The following is a 15,527-nucleotide window of genomic DNA, read 5'->3' as shown; positions in this document are numbered from 1 at the left end:
TTTCATATCTATTGGAATTTAAAAGACAAAAAAAAAGTGAAAAAGCTAACGGCATGCAGTGTTCCTTAGTGGCCTCCCTCCCAAGTACTGACTGCGCTCGACGCTGATTAACTTCGGTGACCGGACGAGAACCAGTGTTTTCAGCGTGATATGGCCGTAGCCGAGAGTGCTAGTTAATAATTCGAATTTGAATTAAGTGAGACAAATTAACCTTCATCTTTTTAAAACAATAACAAAAAGAAAATACGTTTGCTTTTTTCATATCTGGTGGAATTTAAAAGAGGAAACAAAAGGGAAAAAGCCAACGGCACGCTGTGTTCCCAAGTACTGACTGCGCTCGACGCTGCTTAACTTCGGTGATCGGACGAGAACCAGTGTTTTCAGCGTGATATGGCCGTTGCCGAGAGCGCTAGCTAATAATTCGAATTTAAATTAAGTGAGACAAATTAACCTTCATCTTTTTAAAACAATAACAAAAAGAAAATATGTTTGCTTTTTTCATATCTATAGGAATTCAAAAGAGGAAAAAAAAGTGAAAAAGCCAACGGCATGCAGTGTTCCTAAGTGGTCTCCCTCCCAAGTACTGACTGCGCTCGACGCTGCTTACTTCGGTGATCGAACGAGAACTGTTGTTTTCAGCGTGATATGGCCGTTGCCGACAGTGCTAAATAATAATTTGAATTTAGTTAACCTTCATCTTTATAATTCAATAACAAAAAGAAGATATGTTTGCTTTTTTCATATCTGGTGGAAATTAAAAGAGGAAACAAAAAGGAAAAAGCCAACGGCACGCAGTGTTCAAAAGTACTGACTGCGCTCGACGCTGCTTAACTTCGGTGACCGGACGAGAACCAGTGTTTTCAGCGTGATATGGCCGTTGCCGAGAGCGCTAGCTAATAATTTGAATTTAAATTAAGTGAGACAAATTAACCTTCATCTTTTTAAAACACTAACAAGAAGAAAATATGTTTGCTTTTTTCATATCTATAGGAATTTAAAAGAGGAAAAAAAAGTGAAAAAGCCAACGGCAAGCAGTGTTCCTAAGTGGTCTCCCTCCCAAGTACTGACTGCGCTCGACGCTGCTTAACTTCGGTGATCGGACGAGAACTGTTGTTTTCAGCGTGATATGGCCGTTGCCGACAGTGCTAGTTAATAATTTGAATTTCATTAACCTTCATCTTTATAATTCAATAACAAAAAGAAGGTATGTGTGCTTTTTTCATATCTGGTGGAAATTAAAAGAGGAAACAAAAAGGAAAAAGCCAACGGCACGCAGTGTTCTAAAGTACTGACTGCGCTCGACGCTTTTTAACTTCGGTGACCGGACAAGAACCAGTGTTTTCAGCGTGATATGGCCGTTGCCGAGAGCGCTAGCTAATAATTTGAATTTAAATTAAGTGAGACAAATTAACCTTCATCTTTTTAAAACAATAACAAAAAGAAAATACGTTTGCTTTTTTCATATCTGGTGGAATTTAAAAGAGGAAACAAAAGGGAAAAAGCCAACGGCACGCTGTGTTCCCAAGTACTGACTGCGCTCGACGCTGCTTAACTTCGGTGATCGGACGAGAACCAGTGTTTTCAGCGTGATATGGCCGTTGCCGAGAGCGCTAGCTAATAATTCGAATTTAAATTAAGTGAGACAAATTAACCTTCATCTTTTTAAAACAATAACAAAAAGAAAATATGTTTGCTTTTTTCATATCTATAGGAATTCAAAAGAGGAAAAAAAAGTGAAAAAGCCAACGGCATGCAGTGTTCCTAAGTGGTATCCCTCCCAAGTACTGACTGCGCTCGACGCTGCTTACTTCGGTGATCGAACGAGAACTGTTGTTTTCAGCGTGATATGGCCGTTGCCGACAGTGCTAAATAATAATTTGAATTTAGTTAACCTTCATCTTTATAATTCAATAACAAAAAGAAGATATGTTTGCTTTTTTCATATCTGGTGGAAATTAAAAGAGGAAACAAAAAGGAAAAAGCCAACGGCACGCAGTGTTCAAAAGTACTGACTGCGATCGACGCTGCTTAACTTCGGTGACCGGACGAGAACCAGTGTTTTCAGCGTGATATGGCCGTTGCCGAGAGCGCTAGCTAATAATTTGAATTTAAATTAAGTGAGACAAATTAACCTTCATCTTTTTAAAACACTAACAAGAAGAAAATATGTTTGCTTTTTTCATATCTATAGGAATTTAAAAGAGGAAAAAAAAGTGAAAAAGCCAACGGCAAGCAGTGTTCCTAAGTGGTCTCCCTCCCAAGTACTGACTGCGCTCGACGCTGCTTAACTTCGGTGATCGGACGAGAACTGTTGTTTTCAGCGTGATATGGCCGTTGCCGACAGTGCTAGTTAATAATTTGAATTTCATTAACCTTCATCTTTATAATTCAATAACAAAAAGAAGGTATGTGTGCTTTTTTCATATCTGGTGGAAATTAAAAGAGGAAACAAAAAGGAAAAAGCCAACGGCACGCAGTGTTCTAAAGTACTGACTGCGCTCGACGCTGCTTAACTTCGGTGACCGGACAAGAACCAGTGTTTTCAGCGTGATATGGCCGTTGCCGAGAGCGCTAGCTAATAATTTGAATTTAAATTAAGTGAGACAAATTAACCTTCATCTTTTTAAAACAATAACAAAAAGAAAATATGTTTGCTTTTTTCATATCTGGTGGAATTTAAAAGAGGAAACAAAAAGGAAAAAGCCAACGGCACGCAGTGTTCCCTAGTACTGACTGCGCTCGACGCTGCTTAACTTCGGTGATCGGACGAGAACCGGTGTTTTCAGCGTGATATGGTCGTTGCCGAGAGTGCTAGTTAATAATTCGAATTTGAATTAAGTGAGAAAAATTAACCTTCATCTTTTTAAAACAATAACAAAAAGAAAATATGTTTGCTTTTTTCATATCTGATGGAATTTAAAAGAGGAAACAAAAAGGAAAAAGCCAACGGCACGCTGTGTTCCCAAGTACTGACTGCGCTTGACGCTGCTTAACTTCGGTGATCGGACGAGAACCGGTGTTTTCAGCGTGATATGGCCGTTGCCGAGAGTGCTAGTTAATAATTCGAATCTAAATTAAGTGAGACAAACTAACCTTTATCTATTTAAAACAATAACAAAAAGAAAATATGTTTGCTTTTTTTATATCTATTGGAATTTAAAAGAGGAAAAAAATTGAGAAAGCTAACGGTACGCAGTGTTCCTAAGTACTGACTGCGCTCGACGCTGCTTAACTTCGGTGATCGGACGAGAACCGGTGTATTCAGCGTGATATGGCCGTTGCCGACAGTGCTAGTTAATAATTTGAATTTAATTAACCTTCATCTTTATAATTCAATAACAAAAAGAAGATATGTTTGCTTTTTTCATATCTGGTGGAAATTAAAAGAGGAAACAAAAAGGAAAAAGCCAACGGCACGCAGTGTTCTAAAGTACTGACTGCGCTCGACGCTGCTTAACTTCGGTGACCGGACAAGAACCAGTGTTTTCAGCGTGATATGGCCGTTGCCGAGAGCGCTAGCTAATAATTTGAATTTTAATTAAGTGAGACAAATTAACCTTCATCTTTTTAAAACAATAACAAAAAGAAAATATGTTTGCTTTTTTCATATCTGGTGGAATTTAAAAGAGGAAACAAAAAGGAAAAAGCCAACGGCACGCAGTATTCCCTAGTACTGACTGCGCTCGACGCTGCTTAACTTCGGTGATCGGACGAGAACCGGTGTTTTCAGCGTGATATGGTCGTTGCCGAGAGTGCTAGTTAATAATTCTAATTTGAATTAAGTGAGAAAAATTAACCTTCATCTTTTTAAAACAATAACAAAAAGAAAATATGTTTGCTTTTTTCATATCTGATGGAATTTAAAAGAGGAAACAAAAAGGAAAAAGCCAACGGCACGCTGTGTTCCCAAGTACTGACTGCGCTCGACGCTGCTTAACTTCGGTGATCGGACGAGAACCGGTGTTTTCAGCGTGATATGGCCGTTGCCGAGAGTGCTAGTTAATAATTCGAATCTAAATTAAGTGAGACAAACTAACCTTTATCTATTTAAAACAATAACAAAAAGAAAATATGTTTGCTTTTTTTATATCTATTGGAATTTAAAAGAGGAAAAAAATTGAGAAAGCAAACGGTACGCAGTGTTCCTAAGTGGTCTCCCTCCCAAGTACTGACTGCGCTCGACGCTGCTTAACTTCGGTGATCGGACGAGAACCGGTGTATTCAGCGTGATATGGCCGTTGCCGACAGTGCTAGTTAATAATTTGAATTTAATTAACCTTCATCTTTATAAAACAATAACAAAAAGAAGATATGTTTGCATTTTTCATATCTGGTGAAATTAAAAGAGGAAACAAAAAGGAAAAAGCCAACGGCACACAGTGTTCCTAAGTGGTCTCCCTCACAAGTACTGACTGCGCTCGACGCTGCTTACTTCGGTGATCGAACGAGAACTGTTGTTTTCAGCGTGATATGGCCGTTGCCGACAGTGCTAAATAATAATTTGAATTTAATTAACCTTCATCTTTATAATTCAATAACAAAAAGAAGATATGTTTGCTTTTTTCATATCTGGTGGAAATTAAAAGAGGAAACAAAAAGGAAAAAGCCAACGGCACGCAGTGTTCAAAAGTACTGACTGCGCTCGACGCTGCTTAACTTCGGTGACCGGACGAGAACCAGTGTTTTCAGCGTGATATGGCCGTTGCCGAGATTGCTAGCTAATAATTTGAATTTAAATTAAGTGAGACAAATTAACCTTCATCTTTTTAAAACAATAACAAAAAGAAAATATGTTTGCTTTTTTCATATCTGGTGGAATTTTAAAGAGGAAACAAAAAGGAAAAAGCCAACGGCACGCTGTGTTCCCAAGTACTGACTGCGCTCGACGCTGCTTAACTTCGGTGATCGGACGAGAACCGGTGTTTTCAGCGTGATATGGCCGTTGCCGAGAGTGCTCGTTATTAATTCGAATTTAAATTAAGTGAGACAAATTAACCTTCATCTTTTTAAAACAATAACAAAAAGAAAATATGTTTGCTTTTCTCATATCTATAGGAATTTAAAAGAGGAAAAAAAGTGAAAAGGCCAACGGCATGCAGTGTTCCTAAATGGTCTCCCTCCCAAGTACTGACTGCGCTCGTCGTTGCTTAATTTCGGTGATCGGACGAGAGCCGTTGTTTTCAGCGTGATATGGCCGTTGCCGAGAGTGCTAGTTAATAATTCGAATTTAAATTAAGAGAGACAAATTAATCTTCATCTTTATAAAAGAATAATAATATGAAGATATGTTTGCTTTTTTCATATCTGGTGGAATTTAAAAGAGGAAACAAAAAGGAAAAAGCCAACGGCACGCAGTGTTCCCTAGTACTGACTGCGCTCGACGCTGCTTAACTTCGGTGATCGGACGAGAACCGGTGTTTTCAGCGTGATATGGTCGTTGCCGAGAGTGCTAGTTAATAATTCGAATTTGAATTAAGTGAGAAAAATTAACCTTCATCTTTTTAAAACAATAACAAAAAGAAAATATGTTTGCTTTTTTCATATCTGATGGAATTTAAAAGAGGAAACAAAAAGGAAAAAGCCAACGGCACGCTGTTTTCCCAAGTACTGACTGCGCTCGACGCTGCTTAACTTCGGTGATCGGACGAGAACCGGTGTTTTCAGCGTGATATGGCCGTTGCCGAGAGTGCTAGTTAATAATTCGAATCTAAATTAAGTGAGACAAACTAACCTTTATCTATTTAAAACAATAACAAAAAGAAAATATGTTTGCTTTTTTTATATCTATTGGAATTTAAAAGAGGAAAAAAATTGAGAAAGCTAACGGTACGCAGTGTTCCTAAGTGGTCTCCCTCCCAAGTACTGACTGCGCTCGACGCTGCTTAACTTCGGTGATCGGACGAGAACCGGTGTATTCAGCGTGATATGGCCGTTGCCGACAGTGCTAGTTAATAATTTGAATTTAATTAACCTTCATCTTTATAAAACAATAACAAAAAGAAGATATTTTTGCATTTTTCATATCTGGTGAAATTAAAAGAGGAAAAAAAAAGGAAAAAGCCAACGGCACGCAGTGTTCAAAAGTACTGACTGCGCTCGACGCTGCTTAACTTCGGTGATCGGACGAGAACCGGTGTTTTCAGCGTGATATGGCCGTTGCCGAGAGTGCTAGTTAATAATTCGAATCTAAATTAAGTGAGACAAACTAACCTTTATCTATTTAAAACAATAACAAAAAGAAAATGTGTTTGCTTTTTTCATATCTATAGGAATTTAAAAGCGGAAAAAAAAGTGAAAAAGCTAACGGCAAGCAGTGTTCCTAAGTGGCCTCCCTACCAAGTACTGACTGCGCTCGACGCTGATTAACTTCGGTGATCGGACGATAACCGGTGTTTTCAGCGTGATACGGCCGTTGCCGAGAGTGCTAGTTAATAATTCGAATTTAAAGTAAGTGAGACAAATTAACCTTCATCTTTATAAAACAATAACAAAATGAAGATATGTTTGCTTTTTTCATATCTGGTGGAATTTAAAAGAGGATACAAAAAAAAAGCCAACGGCACGCTGTGTTCCCAAGTACTGACTGCGCTCGACGCTGCTTAACTTCGGTGATCGGACGAGAACCGGTGTTTTCAGCGTGATATGGCCGTTGCCGAGAGTGCTAGTTAATAATTCGAACTTAAATTAAGTGAGACAAATTAACCTTCATCTTTTTAAAACAATAACAAAAAGAAAATATGTTTGCTTTTTTCATATCTATTGGAATTTAAAAGACAAAAAAAAGTGAAAAAGATAACGGCATGCAGTGTTCCTAAGTGTCCTCCCTCCCAAGTACTGACTGCGCTCGACGCTGCTTATCTTCGGTGATCGGACGAGAACCGGTGTTTTCAGCGTGATATGGCCGTTGCCGAGAGTGCTAGTTAATAATTCGAATTTAAATTAAGTGAGACAAACTAACCTTTATCTATTTAAAACAATAACAAAAAGAAAATATGTTTGCTTTTTTTATATCTACTGGAATTTAAAAGAGGAAAGAAATTGAGAAAGCTAACGGTACGCAGTGTTCCTAAGTGGTCTCCCTCCCAAGTACTGACTGCGCTCGACGCTGATTAACTTCGGTGATCGGACGATAACCGGTGTTTTCAGCGTGATACGGCCGTTGCCGAGAGTGCTAGTTAATAATTCGAATTTAAAGTAAGTGAGACAAATTAACCTTCATCTTTATAAAACAATAACAAAATGAAGATATGTTTGCTTTTTTCATATCTGGTGGAATTTAAAAGAGGATACAAAAAAAAAGCCAACGGCACGCTGTGTTCCCAAGTACTGACTGCGCTCGACGCTGCTTAACTTCGGTGATCGGACGAGAACCGGTGTTTTCAGCGTGATATGGCCGTTGCCGAGAGTGCTAGTTAATAATTCGAACTTAAATTAAGTGAGACAAATTAACCTTCATCTTTTTAAAACAATAACAAAAAGAAAATATGTTTGCTTTTTTCATATCTATTGGAATTTAAAAGACAAAAAAAAGTGAAAAAGATAACGGCATGCAGTGTTCCTAAGTGTCCTCCCTCCCAAGTACTGACTGCGCTCGACGCTGCTTATCTTCGGTGATCGGACGAGAACCGGTGTTTTCAGCGTGATATGGCCGTTGCCGAGAGTGCTAGTTAATAATTCGAATTTAAATTAAGTGAGACAAACTAACCTTTATCTATTTAAAACAATAACAAAAAGAAAATATGTTTGCTTTTTTTATATCTACTGGAATTGAAAAGAGGAAAGAAATTGAGAAAGCTAACGGTACGCAGTGTTCCTAAGTGGTCTCCCTCCCAAGTACTGACTGCGCTCGACGCTACTTATCTTCGGTGATCGGACGAGAACCGGTGTTTTCAGCGTGATATGGCCGTTGCCGAGAGTGCTAGTTAATAATTCGAATTTGAATTAAGTGAGACAAATTAACCTTCATCTATTTAAAGCAATAACAAAAAGAAAATATGTTTGCTTTTTTCATATCTGGTGGAATTTAAAAGAGGAAAAAAAATTGAAAAAGCTAACGGTACGCAGTGTTCCTAAGTGGTCTCCCTCCCAAGTACTGACTGCGCTCGACGCTGCTTAACTTCGGTGATCGGTCGAGAACCGGTGTTTTCAGCGTGATATGGTCGTTGCCGAGAGTGCTAGTTAATAATTCGAATTTAAAGTAAGTGAGACAAACTAACCATCTTTTTAAAACAATAACAAAAAGAAAATATGTTTGCTTTTTTCATATCTATTGGAATTTAAAAGAGGAAAAAAAATTGAAAAAGCTAACGGTACGCAGTGTTCCTAAGTGGTCTCCCTCCCAAGTACTGACTGCGCTCGACGCTGCTTAACTTCGGTGATCGGACGATAACCGGTGTTTTCAGCGTGATACGGCCGTTGCCGAGAGTGCTAGTTAATAATTCGAATTTAAAGTAAGTGAGACAAATTAACCTTCATCTTTTTAAAACAATAACAAAATGAAGATATGTTTGCTTTTTTCATATCTGGTGGAATTTAAAAGAGGATACAAAAAGGAAAAAGCCAACGGCACGCTGTGTTCCCAAGTACTGACTGCGCTCGACGCTGCTTAACTTCGGTGATCGGACGAGAACCGGTGTTTTCAGCGTGATATGGTCGTTGCCGAGAGTGCTAGTTAATAATTCGAATTTGAATTAAGTGAGACAAATTAACATTCATCTATTTAAAACATTAACAAAAAGAAAATATGTTTGCTTTTTTCATATCTATTGGAATTTAAAAGAGGAAAAAAAATTGAAAAAGCTAACGGTACGCAGTGTTCCTAAGTGGTCTCCCTCCCAAGTACTGACTGCGCTCGACGCTGCTTAACTTCGGTGATCGGACGAGAACCGGTGTTTTCAGCGTGATATGGCCGTTGCCGAGAGTGCTAGTTAATAATTCGAATTTAAATTAAGAGAGACAAATTAACCTTCATCTTTTTAAAACAATAACAAAAAGAAAATATGTTTGCTTTTTTCATATCTATTGGAATTTAAAAGACAAAAAAAGGTGAAAAAGCTAACGGCAAGCAGTGTTCCTAAGTGGCTTCCCTCCCAAGTACTGACTGCGCTCGACGCTGCTTAACTTCGGTGATTGGACGAGAACCGGTGTTTTCAGCGTGATATGGTCGTTGCCGAGAGTGCTAGTTAATAATTCGAATTTAAATTAAGTGAGACAAATTAACCTTCATCTTTATAAAACAATAACAAAAAGAAAATATGTTTGCTTTTTTCATATCTGGTGGAATTTAAAAGAGGAAACAAAAAGGAAAAAGCCAACGGCACGCTGTGTTCCCAAATACTGACTTCGCTCGACGCTGCTTAACTTCGGTGATCGGACGAGAAGCGGTGTTTTCAGCGTGATATGGCCGTTGCCGACTGTGCTAGTTAATAATTTGAATTTAATTTACCTTCATCTTTATAATTCAATAACAAAAAGAAGATATGTTTGTTTTTTCATATCTGGTGGAAATTAAAAGAGGAAACAAAAAGGAAAAAGCCAACGGCACGCAGTGTTCAAAAGTACTGACTGCGCTCGACGCAGCTTAACTTCGGTGATCGGACGAGAACCAATGTTTTCAGCGTGATATGGCAGTTCCCGAGAGCGCTAGCTAATAATTCGAATTTAAATTAAGTGAGACAAATTAACCTTCATCTTTTTAAAACAATAACAAAAAGAAAATATGTTTGCTTTTTTCATATCTATAGGAATTTAAAAGAGGAAAAAAAAGTGAAAAAGCCAACGGCACGCTGTGTTCCCAAGTACTGACTGCGCTCGACGCTGCTTAACTTCGGTGATCGGACGAGAACCGGTGTTTTCAGCGTGATATGGCCGTTGCCGAGAGTGCCAGTTAATAATTCGAATCTAAATTAAGTGAGACAAACTAACCTTTATCTATTTAAAACAATAACAAAAAGAAAATATGTTTGCTTTTTTCATATCTATTGGAATTTAAAAGACAAAAAAAGGTGAAAAAGCTAACGGCAAGCAGTGTTCCTAAGTGGCCTCCCTCCCAAGTACTGACTGCGCTCGACGCTGCTTAACTTCGGTGATCGGACGAGAACCGGTGTTTTCAGCGTGATATGGTCGTTGCCGAGAGTGCTAGTTAATAATTCGAATTTAAATTAAGTGAGACAAATTAACCTTCATCTTTTTAAAACAATAACAAAAAGAAAATATGTTTGCTTTTTTCATACCTATAGGAATTTAAAAGAGGAAAAAAAAGTGAAAAAGCCAACGGCAAGCAGTGTTCCTAAGTGGTCTCCCTCCCAAGTACTGACTGCGCTCGACGCTGCTTAACTTCGGTGATCGGACGAGAACTGTTGTTTTCAGCGTGATATGGCCGTTGCCGACAGTGCTAGTTAATAATTTGAATTTAATTTACCTTCATCTTTATAATTCAATAACAAAAAGAAGATATGTTTGTTTTTTCATATCTGGTGGAAATTAAAAGAGGAAACAAAAAGGAAAAAGCCAACGGCACGCAGTGTTCAAAAGTACTGACTGCGCTCGACGCTGCTTAACTTCGGTGATCGGACGAGAACCGGTGTTTTCAGCGTGATATGGCCGTTGCCGAGAGTGCCAGTTAATAATTCGAATCTAAATTAAGTGAGACAAACTAACCTTTATCTATTTAAAACAATAACAAAAAGAAAATATGTTTGCTTTTTTCATATCTATTGGAATTTAAAAGACAAAAAAAGGTGAAAAAGCTAACGGCAAGCAGTGTTCCTAAGTGGCCTCCCTCCCAAGTACTGACTGCGCTCGACGCTGCTTAACTTCGGTGATCGGACGAGAACCGGTGTTTTCAGCGTGATATGGTCGTTGCCGAGAGTGCTAGTTAATAATTCGAATTTAAATTAAGTGAGACAAATTAACCTTCATCTTTTTAAAACAATAACAAAAAGAAAATATGTTTGCTTTTTTCATACCTATAGGAATTTAAAAGAGGAAAAAAAGTGAAAAAGCCAACGGCAAGCAGTGTTCCTAAGTGGTCTCCCTCCCAAGTACTGACTGCGCTCGACGCTGCTTAACTTCGGTGATCGGACGAGAACTGTTGTTTTCAGCGTGATATGGCCGTTGCCGACAGTGCTAGTTAATAATTTGAATTTAATTTACCTTCATCTTTATAATTCAATAACAAAAAGAAGATATGTTTGTTTTTTCATATCTGGTGGAAATTAAAAGAGGAAACAAAAAGGAAAAAGCCAACGGCACGCAGTGTTCAAAAGTACTGACTGCGCTCGACGCAGCTTAACTTCGGTGATCGGACGAGAACCAATGTTTTCAGCGTGATATGGCAGTTCCCGAGAGCGCTAGCTAATAATTCGAATTTAAATTAAGTGAGACAAATTAACCTTCATCTTTTTAAAACAATAACAAAAAGAAAATATGTTTGCTTTTTTCATATCTATAGGAATTTAAAAGAGGAAAAAAAAGTGAAAAAGCCAACGGCAAGCAGTGTTCTTAAGTGGTCTCAATCCCAAGTACTGACTGCGCTCGACGCTGCTTAACTTCGGTGATCGGACGAGAACTGTTGTTTTCAGCGTGATATGGCCGTTTCCGACAGTGCTTGTTAATAATTTGAATTTAATTAACCTTCATCTTTATAATTCAATAACAAAAAGAAGATATGTTTGTTTTTTCATATCTGGTGGAAATTAAAAGAGGAAACAAAAAGGAAAAAGCCAACGGCACGCAGTGTTCAAAAGTACTGACTGCGCTCGACGCTGCTTAACTTCGGTGACCGGACGAGAACCAGTGTTTTCAGCGTCATATGGCCGTTGCCGAGAGCGCTAGCTAATAATTTGAATTTAAATTAAGTGAGACAAATTAACCTTCATCTTTTTAAAACAATAAGAAAAAGAAAATATGTTTGCTTTTTTCATATCTGGTGGAATTTAAAAGAGGAAACAAAAAGGAAAAAGCCAACGGCACGCAGTGTTCAAAAGTACTGACTGCGCTCGACGCTGCTTAACTTCGGTGATCGGACGAGAACCGGTGTTTTCAGCGTGATATGGCCGTTGCCGAGAGTGCTAGTTAATAATTCGAATCTAAATTAAGTGAGACAAACTAACCTTTATCTATTTAAAACAATAACAAAAAGAAAATATGTTTGCTTTTTTATATCTATTGGAATTTAAAAGAGGAAAAAAATTGAGAAAGCTAACGGTACGCAGTGTTCCTAAGTGGTCTCCCTCCCAAGTACTGACTGCGCTCGACGCTGCTTAACTTCGGTGATCGGACGAGAACCGGTGTATTCAGCGTGATATGGCCGTTGCCGACAGTGCTAGTTAATAATTTGAATTTAATTAACCTTCATCTTTATAATTCAATAACAAAAAGAAGATATGTTTGCTTTTTTCATATCTGGTGGAAATTAAAAGAGGAAACTATAAGGAAAAAGCCAACGGCACGCAGTGTTCTAAAGTACTGACTGCGCTCGACGCTGCTTAACTTCGGTGATCGGACGAGAACCGGTGTTTTCAGCGTGATATGGTCGTTGCCGAGAGTGCTAGTTAATAATTCGAATTTGAATTAAGTGAGACAAATTAACATTCATCTATTTAAAACATTAACAAAAAGAAAATATGTTTGCTTTTTTCATATCTATTGGAATTTAAAAGAGGAAAAAAAATTGAAAAAGCTAACGGTACGCAGTGTTCCTAAGTGGTCTCCCTCCCAAGTACTGACTGCGCTCGACGCTGCTTAACTTCGGTGATCGGACGAGAACCGGTGTTTTCAGCGTGATATGGCCGTTGCCGAGAGTGCTAGTTAATAATTCGAATTTAAATTAAGAGAGACAAATTAACCTTCATCTTTTTAAAACAATAACAAAAAGAAAATATGTTTGCTTTTTTCATATCTATTGGAATTTAAAAGACAAAAAAAGGTGAAAAAGCTAACGGCAAGCAGTGTTCCTAAGTGGCCTCCCTCCCAAGTACTGACTGCGCTCGACGCTGCTTAACTTCGGTGATTGGACGAGAACCGGTGTTTTCAGCGTGATATGGTCGTTGCCGAGAGTGCTAGTTAATAATTCGAATTTAAATTAAGTGAGACAAATTAACCTTCATCTTTATAAAACAATAACAAAAAGAAAATATGTTTGCTTTTTTCATATCTGGTGGAATTTAAAAGAGGAAACAAAAAGGAAAAAGCCAACGGCACGCTGTGTTCCCAAATACTGACTGCGCTCGACGCTGCTTAACTTCGGTGATCGGACGAGAAGCGGTGTTTTCAGCGTGATATGGCCGTTGCCGACAGTGCTAGTTAATAATTTGAATTTAATTTACCTTCATCTTTATAATTCAATAACAAAAAGAAGATATGTTTGTTTTTTCATATCTGGTGGAAATTAAAAGAGGAAACAAAAAGGAAAAAGCCAACGGCACGCAGTGTTCAAAAGTACTGACTGCGCTCGACGCAGCTTAACTTCGGTGATCGGACGAGAACCAATGTTTTCAGCGTGATATGGCAGTTCCCGAGAGCGCTAGCTAATAATTCGAATTTAAATTAAGTGAGACAAATTAACCTTCATCTTTTTAAAACAATAACAAAAAGAAAATATGTTTGCTTTTTTCATATCTATAGGAATTTAAAAGAGGAAAAAAAAGTGAAAAAGCCAACGGCACGCTGTGTTCCCAAGTACTGACTGCGCTCGACGCTGCTTAACTTCGGTGATCGGACGAGAACCGGTGTTTTCAGCGTGATATGGCCGTTGCCGAGAGTGCCAGTTAATAATTCGAATCTAAATTAAGTGAGACAAACTAACCTTTATCTATTTAAAACAATAACAAAAAGAAAATATGTTTGCTTTTTTCATATCTATTGGAATTTAAAAGACAAAAAAAGGTGAAAAAGCTAACGGCAAGCAGTGTTCCTAAGTGGCCTCCCTCCCAAGTACTGACTGCGCTCGACGCTGCTTAACTTCGGTGATCGGACGAGAACCGGTGTTTTCAGCGTGATATGGTCGTTGCCGAGAGTGCTAGTTAATAATTCGAATTTAAATTAAGTGAGACAAATTAACCTTCATCTATTTAAAACATTAACAAAAAGAAAATATGTTTGCTTTTTTCATATCTATTGGAATTTAAAAGAGGAAAAAAAATTGAAAAAGCTAACGGTACGCAGTGTTCCTAAGTGGTCTCCCTCCCAAGTACTGACTGCGCTCGACGCTGCTTAACTTCGGTGATCGGACGAGAACCGGTGTTTTCAGCGTGATATGGCCGTTGCCGAGAGTGCTAGTTAATAATTCGAATTTAAATTAAGAGAGACAAATTAACCTTCATCTTTTTAAAACAATAACAAAAAGAAAATATGTTTGCTTTTTTCATATCTATTGGAATTTAAAAGACAAAAAAAGGTGAAAAAGCTAACGGCAAGCAGTGTTCCTAAGTGGCCTCCCTCCCAAGTACTGACTGCGCTCGACGCTGCTTAACTTCGGTGATTGGACGAGAACCGGTGTTTTCAGCGTGATATGGTCGTTGCCGAGAGTGCTAGTTAATAATTCGAATTTAAATTAAGTGAGACAAATTAACCTTCATCTTTATAAAACAATAACAAAAAGAAAATATGTTTGCTTTTTTCATATCTGGTGGAATTTAAAAGAGGAAACAAAAAGGAAAAAGCCAACGGCACGCTGTGTTCCCAAATACTGACTGCGCTCGACGCTGCTTAACTTCGGTGATCGGACGAGAAGCGGTGTTTTCAGCGTGATATGGCCGTTGCCGACAGTGCTAGTTAATAATTTGAATTTAATTTACCTTCATCTTTATAATTCAATAACAAAAAGAAGATATGTTTGTTTTTTCATATCTGGTGGAAATTAAAAGAGGAAACAAAAAGGAAAAAGCCAACGGCACGCAGTGTTCAAAAGTACTGACTGCGCTCGACGCAGCTTAACTTCGGTGATCGGACGAGAACCAATGTTTTCAGCGTGATATGGCAGTTCCCGAGAGCGCTAGCTAATAATTCGAATTTAAATTAAGTGAGACAAATTAACCTTCATCTTTTTAAAACAATAACAAAAAGAAAATATGTTTGCTTTTTTCATATCTATAGGAATTTAAAAGAGGAAAAAAAAGTGAAAAAGCCAACGGCACGCTGTGTTCCCAAGTACTGACTGCGCTCGACGCTGCTTAACTTCGGTGATCGGACGAGAACCGGTGTTTTCAGCGTGATATGGCCGTTGCCGAGAGTGCCAGTTAATAATTCGAATCTAAATTAAGTGAGACAAACTAACCTTTATCTATTTAAAACAATAACAAAAAGAAAATATGTTTGCTTTTTTCATATCTATTGGAATTTAAAAGACAAAAAAAGGTGAAAAAGCTAACGGCAAGCAGTGTTCCTAAGTGGCCTCCCTCCCAAGTACTGACTGCGCTCGACGCTGCTTAACTTCGGTGATCGGACGAGAACCGGTGTTTTCAGCGTGATATGGTCGTTGCCGAGAGTGCTAGTTAATAATTCGAATTTAAATTAAGTGAGACAAA

General features: G+C 38.2%; 53 pseudogenes; all 53 read right to left on the bottom strand.

Moving 5' to 3' along the window:
* Positions 1-43: 43 nt before the first annotated feature.
* Positions 44-161, bottom strand: LOC149619425 (5S ribosomal RNA; annotated as a pseudogene).
* A 138-nt stretch (positions 162-299) lies between these two features.
* On the bottom strand, positions 300-402 carry LOC149619424 (5S ribosomal RNA; annotated as a pseudogene).
* Positions 403-539: 137 nt separating this feature from the next.
* LOC149619423 (5S ribosomal RNA) lies at positions 540-657 on the bottom strand (annotated as a pseudogene).
* A 122-nt stretch (positions 658-779) lies between these two features.
* On the bottom strand, positions 780-882 carry LOC149619422 (5S ribosomal RNA; annotated as a pseudogene).
* A 137-nt stretch (positions 883-1,019) lies between these two features.
* LOC149619421 (5S ribosomal RNA) lies at positions 1,020-1,138 on the bottom strand (annotated as a pseudogene).
* A 362-nt stretch (positions 1,139-1,500) lies between these two features.
* On the bottom strand, positions 1,501-1,603 carry LOC149619420 (5S ribosomal RNA; annotated as a pseudogene).
* Positions 1,604-1,740: 137 nt separating this feature from the next.
* LOC149619419 (5S ribosomal RNA) lies at positions 1,741-1,858 on the bottom strand (annotated as a pseudogene).
* A 362-nt stretch (positions 1,859-2,220) lies between these two features.
* LOC149619418 (5S ribosomal RNA) lies at positions 2,221-2,339 on the bottom strand (annotated as a pseudogene).
* Positions 2,340-2,461: 122 nt separating this feature from the next.
* LOC149619417 (5S ribosomal RNA) lies at positions 2,462-2,564 on the bottom strand (annotated as a pseudogene).
* A 137-nt stretch (positions 2,565-2,701) lies between these two features.
* Positions 2,702-2,804, bottom strand: LOC149619416 (5S ribosomal RNA; annotated as a pseudogene).
* A 137-nt stretch (positions 2,805-2,941) lies between these two features.
* On the bottom strand, positions 2,942-3,044 carry LOC149619415 (5S ribosomal RNA; annotated as a pseudogene).
* A 136-nt stretch (positions 3,045-3,180) lies between these two features.
* On the bottom strand, positions 3,181-3,283 carry LOC149619414 (5S ribosomal RNA; annotated as a pseudogene).
* Positions 3,284-3,405: 122 nt separating this feature from the next.
* LOC149619413 (5S ribosomal RNA) lies at positions 3,406-3,508 on the bottom strand (annotated as a pseudogene).
* A 137-nt stretch (positions 3,509-3,645) lies between these two features.
* On the bottom strand, positions 3,646-3,748 carry LOC149619412 (5S ribosomal RNA; annotated as a pseudogene).
* Positions 3,749-3,885: 137 nt separating this feature from the next.
* Positions 3,886-3,988, bottom strand: LOC149619411 (5S ribosomal RNA; annotated as a pseudogene).
* A 136-nt stretch (positions 3,989-4,124) lies between these two features.
* LOC149619410 (5S ribosomal RNA) lies at positions 4,125-4,243 on the bottom strand (annotated as a pseudogene).
* Positions 4,244-4,364: 121 nt separating this feature from the next.
* LOC149619409 (5S ribosomal RNA) lies at positions 4,365-4,482 on the bottom strand (annotated as a pseudogene).
* A 122-nt stretch (positions 4,483-4,604) lies between these two features.
* LOC149619408 (5S ribosomal RNA) lies at positions 4,605-4,707 on the bottom strand (annotated as a pseudogene).
* A 137-nt stretch (positions 4,708-4,844) lies between these two features.
* On the bottom strand, positions 4,845-4,947 carry LOC149619407 (5S ribosomal RNA; annotated as a pseudogene).
* A 136-nt stretch (positions 4,948-5,083) lies between these two features.
* LOC149619406 (5S ribosomal RNA) lies at positions 5,084-5,202 on the bottom strand (annotated as a pseudogene).
* Positions 5,203-5,339: 137 nt separating this feature from the next.
* Positions 5,340-5,442, bottom strand: LOC149619405 (5S ribosomal RNA; annotated as a pseudogene).
* Positions 5,443-5,579: 137 nt separating this feature from the next.
* Positions 5,580-5,682, bottom strand: LOC149619404 (5S ribosomal RNA; annotated as a pseudogene).
* A 136-nt stretch (positions 5,683-5,818) lies between these two features.
* LOC149619403 (5S ribosomal RNA) lies at positions 5,819-5,937 on the bottom strand (annotated as a pseudogene).
* Positions 5,938-6,058: 121 nt separating this feature from the next.
* On the bottom strand, positions 6,059-6,161 carry LOC149619402 (5S ribosomal RNA; annotated as a pseudogene).
* Positions 6,162-6,298: 137 nt separating this feature from the next.
* Positions 6,299-6,417, bottom strand: LOC149619401 (5S ribosomal RNA; annotated as a pseudogene).
* Positions 6,418-6,551: 134 nt separating this feature from the next.
* Positions 6,552-6,654, bottom strand: LOC149619400 (5S ribosomal RNA; annotated as a pseudogene).
* A 136-nt stretch (positions 6,655-6,790) lies between these two features.
* LOC149619399 (5S ribosomal RNA) lies at positions 6,791-6,909 on the bottom strand (annotated as a pseudogene).
* Positions 6,910-7,045: 136 nt separating this feature from the next.
* Positions 7,046-7,164, bottom strand: LOC149619398 (5S ribosomal RNA; annotated as a pseudogene).
* Positions 7,165-7,298: 134 nt separating this feature from the next.
* Positions 7,299-7,401, bottom strand: LOC149619397 (5S ribosomal RNA; annotated as a pseudogene).
* A 136-nt stretch (positions 7,402-7,537) lies between these two features.
* On the bottom strand, positions 7,538-7,656 carry LOC149619396 (5S ribosomal RNA; annotated as a pseudogene).
* A 136-nt stretch (positions 7,657-7,792) lies between these two features.
* Positions 7,793-7,911, bottom strand: LOC149619395 (5S ribosomal RNA; annotated as a pseudogene).
* A 137-nt stretch (positions 7,912-8,048) lies between these two features.
* LOC149619394 (5S ribosomal RNA) lies at positions 8,049-8,167 on the bottom strand (annotated as a pseudogene).
* A 134-nt stretch (positions 8,168-8,301) lies between these two features.
* Positions 8,302-8,420, bottom strand: LOC149619393 (5S ribosomal RNA; annotated as a pseudogene).
* A 137-nt stretch (positions 8,421-8,557) lies between these two features.
* Positions 8,558-8,660, bottom strand: LOC149619392 (5S ribosomal RNA; annotated as a pseudogene).
* Positions 8,661-8,797: 137 nt separating this feature from the next.
* LOC149619391 (5S ribosomal RNA) lies at positions 8,798-8,916 on the bottom strand (annotated as a pseudogene).
* Positions 8,917-9,052: 136 nt separating this feature from the next.
* Positions 9,053-9,171, bottom strand: LOC149619390 (5S ribosomal RNA; annotated as a pseudogene).
* A 601-nt stretch (positions 9,172-9,772) lies between these two features.
* Positions 9,773-9,875, bottom strand: LOC149619389 (5S ribosomal RNA; annotated as a pseudogene).
* A 136-nt stretch (positions 9,876-10,011) lies between these two features.
* On the bottom strand, positions 10,012-10,130 carry LOC149619388 (5S ribosomal RNA; annotated as a pseudogene).
* A 137-nt stretch (positions 10,131-10,267) lies between these two features.
* LOC149619387 (5S ribosomal RNA) lies at positions 10,268-10,386 on the bottom strand (annotated as a pseudogene).
* Positions 10,387-10,507: 121 nt separating this feature from the next.
* Positions 10,508-10,610, bottom strand: LOC149619386 (5S ribosomal RNA; annotated as a pseudogene).
* A 136-nt stretch (positions 10,611-10,746) lies between these two features.
* LOC149619385 (5S ribosomal RNA) lies at positions 10,747-10,865 on the bottom strand (annotated as a pseudogene).
* A 136-nt stretch (positions 10,866-11,001) lies between these two features.
* Positions 11,002-11,120, bottom strand: LOC149619384 (5S ribosomal RNA; annotated as a pseudogene).
* Positions 11,121-11,961: 841 nt separating this feature from the next.
* Positions 11,962-12,064, bottom strand: LOC149619383 (5S ribosomal RNA; annotated as a pseudogene).
* A 135-nt stretch (positions 12,065-12,199) lies between these two features.
* Positions 12,200-12,318, bottom strand: LOC149619382 (5S ribosomal RNA; annotated as a pseudogene).
* A 122-nt stretch (positions 12,319-12,440) lies between these two features.
* Positions 12,441-12,543, bottom strand: LOC149619381 (5S ribosomal RNA; annotated as a pseudogene).
* A 137-nt stretch (positions 12,544-12,680) lies between these two features.
* On the bottom strand, positions 12,681-12,799 carry LOC149619380 (5S ribosomal RNA; annotated as a pseudogene).
* Positions 12,800-12,935: 136 nt separating this feature from the next.
* LOC149619379 (5S ribosomal RNA) lies at positions 12,936-13,054 on the bottom strand (annotated as a pseudogene).
* Positions 13,055-13,655: 601 nt separating this feature from the next.
* Positions 13,656-13,758, bottom strand: LOC149619378 (5S ribosomal RNA; annotated as a pseudogene).
* A 136-nt stretch (positions 13,759-13,894) lies between these two features.
* Positions 13,895-14,013, bottom strand: LOC149619377 (5S ribosomal RNA; annotated as a pseudogene).
* A 137-nt stretch (positions 14,014-14,150) lies between these two features.
* LOC149619376 (5S ribosomal RNA) lies at positions 14,151-14,269 on the bottom strand (annotated as a pseudogene).
* A 136-nt stretch (positions 14,270-14,405) lies between these two features.
* LOC149619375 (5S ribosomal RNA) lies at positions 14,406-14,524 on the bottom strand (annotated as a pseudogene).
* Positions 14,525-15,125: 601 nt separating this feature from the next.
* Positions 15,126-15,228, bottom strand: LOC149619374 (5S ribosomal RNA; annotated as a pseudogene).
* A 136-nt stretch (positions 15,229-15,364) lies between these two features.
* Positions 15,365-15,483, bottom strand: LOC149619373 (5S ribosomal RNA; annotated as a pseudogene).
* Positions 15,484-15,527: the final 44 nt, after the last annotated feature.

The sequence above is a fragment of the Phalangium opilio genome, unplaced genomic scaffold, assembly GCF_054372755.1.
Source record: "Phalangium opilio isolate 3A_F unplaced genomic scaffold, DU_Popi_V2 ptg000209l_1, whole genome shotgun sequence".
NCBI lineage: Eukaryota > Metazoa > Arthropoda > Arachnida > Opiliones > Phalangiidae > Phalangium > Phalangium opilio.
This window is presented reverse-complemented; position numbering and strand designations above follow the sequence as displayed.